Raw genomic sequence first — 2,500 nt, 5'->3', positions numbered from 1 at the left:
CCGCGCGACGCAAGAACAGCCCAAAAACAGGCCAAAACGGCCCAAAAACGGGCCAAAACTGGCCATTTTTGGCTGCGCGAGCGAGCAGCGAGCGGCGGACAGCGAGCGAAGCGAGAGGCATCACCGTCCCTGCTATACGAAAGCCCCATCCAGCCCTGTGCCACCCGGGGGGTTCCAGGGTGCTGAGATGGCTGACATTTTGCTCCGCTCAAGATGGTCACCGCGCAACGCAAAAACAGGCCAAAAACTGGCCAAAACGGGCCAAAACTGGCCATTTTTGGCTGCGCGAGCGAGCGGCGAGCGGCGGACAGCGAGCGAAGCGAGAGGCAGCACCGTCCCTGCTATACGAAAGCCCCATCCAGCCCTGTGCCACCCGGGGGGTTCCAGGGTGCTGAGATGGCTGACATTTTGCTCCGCTCACGACGGTCACCGCGCGACGCAAGAACAGGCCAAAAACTGGCCAAAACGGCCCAAAAACGGGCCAAAACTGGCCATTTTTGGCTGCGCGAGCGAGCGGCGAGCGGCGGACAACGAGCGAAGCGAGAGGCAGCACCATCCCTGCTATACGAAAGCCCCATCCAGCCCTGTGCCACCCGGGGGGTTTCAGGGTGCTGAGATGGCTGACATTTTGCTCCGCTCACGACGGTCACCGCGCGACGCAAGAACAGCCCAAAAACAGGCCAAAACGGCCCAAAAACGGGACAAAACTGGCCATTTTTGGCTGCGCGAGCGAGCGGCGAGCGGCGGACAGCGAGCTAAGCGAGAGGCAGCACCGTCCCTGCTATACGAAAGCCCCATCCAGCCCTGTGCCACCCGGGGGGTTCCAGGGTGCTGAGATGGCTGACATTTTGCTCCGCTCACGACGGTCACCGCGCGACGCAAGAACAGGCCAAAAACAGGCCAAAACGGCCCAAAAACGGGCCAAAACTGGCCATTTTTGGCTGCGCGAGCGAGCAGCGAGCGGCGGACAGCGAGCGAAGCGAGAGGCATCACCGTCCCTGCTATACGAAAGCCCCATCCAGCCCTGTGCCACCCGGGGGGTTCCAGGGTGCTGAGATGGCTGACATTTTGCTCCGCTCAAGATGGTCACCGCGCAACGCAAAAACAGGCCAAAAACTGGCCAAAACGGGCCAAAACTGGCCATTTTTGGCTGCGCGAGCGAGCGGCGAGCGGCGAACAGCGAGCGAAGCAAGAGGCAGCACCGTCCCTGCTATACGAAAGCCCCATCCAGCCCTGTGCCACCCGGGGGGTTCCAGGGTGCTGAGATGGCTGACATTTTGCTCCGCTCACGACGGTCACCGCGCGACGCAAGAACAGGCCAAAAACTGGCCAAAACGGCCCAAAAACGGGCCAAAACTGGCCATTTTTGGCTGCGCGAGCGAGCGGCGAGCGGCGGACAGCGAGCGAAGCGAGAGGCAGCACCGTCCCTGCTATACGAAAGCCCCATCCAGCCCTGTGCCACCCGGGGGGTTCCAGGGTGCTGAGATGGCTGACATTTTGCTCCGCTCACGACGGTCACCGCGCGACGCAAGAACAGCCCAAAAACAGGCCAAAACGGCCCAAAAACGGGACAAAACTGGCCATTTTTGGCTGCGCGAGCGAGCGGCGAGCGGCGGACAGCGAGCGAAGCGAGAGGCAGCACCGTCCCTGCTATACGAAAGCCCCATCCAGCCCTGTGCCACCCGGGGGGTTCCAGGGTGCTGAGATGGCTGACATTTTGCTCCGCTCACGACGGTCACCGCGCGACGCAAGAACAGCCCAAAAACAGGCCAAAACGGCCCAAAAACGGGCCAAAACTGGCCATTTTTGGCTGCGCGAGCGAGCAGCGAGCGGCGGACAGCGAGCGAAGCGAGAGGCATCACCGTCCCTGCTATACGAAAGCCCCATCCAGCCCTGTGCCACCCGGGGGGTTCCAGGGTGCTGAGATGGCTGACATTTTGCTCCGCTCAAGATGGTCACCGCGCAACGCAAAAACAGGCCAAAAACTGGCCAAAACGGGCCAAAACTGGCCATTTTTGGCTGCGCGAGCGAGCGGCGAGCGGCGAACAGCGAGCGAAGCGAGAGGCAGCACCGTCCCTGCTATACGAAAGCCCCATCCAGCCCTGTGCCACCCGGGGGGTTCCAGGGTGCTGAGATGGCTGACATTTTGCTCCGCTCACGACGGTCACCGCGCGACGCAAGAACAGGCCAAAAACTGGCCAAAACGGCCCAAAAACGGGCCAAAACTGGCCATTTTTGGCTGCGCGAGCGAGCGGCGAGCGGCGGACAGCGAGCGAAGCGAGAGGCAGCACCGTCCCTGCTATACGAAAGCCCCATCCAGCCCTGTGCCACCCGGGGGGTTCCAGGGTGCTGAGATGGCTGACATTTTGCTCCGCTCACGACGGTCACCGCGCGACGCAAGAACAGGCCAAAAACTGGCCAAAACGGCCCAAAAACGGGACAAAACTGGCCATTTTTGGCTGCGCGAGGGAGCGGCGAGCGGCGGACAGCGAGCGAAGCG

Source organism: Musa acuminata, unplaced genomic scaffold (genome assembly GCF_036884655.1).
Source record: "Musa acuminata AAA Group cultivar baxijiao unplaced genomic scaffold, Cavendish_Baxijiao_AAA HiC_scaffold_1126, whole genome shotgun sequence".
NCBI lineage: Eukaryota > Viridiplantae > Streptophyta > Magnoliopsida > Zingiberales > Musaceae > Musa > Musa acuminata.
This window is presented reverse-complemented; position numbering follows the sequence as displayed.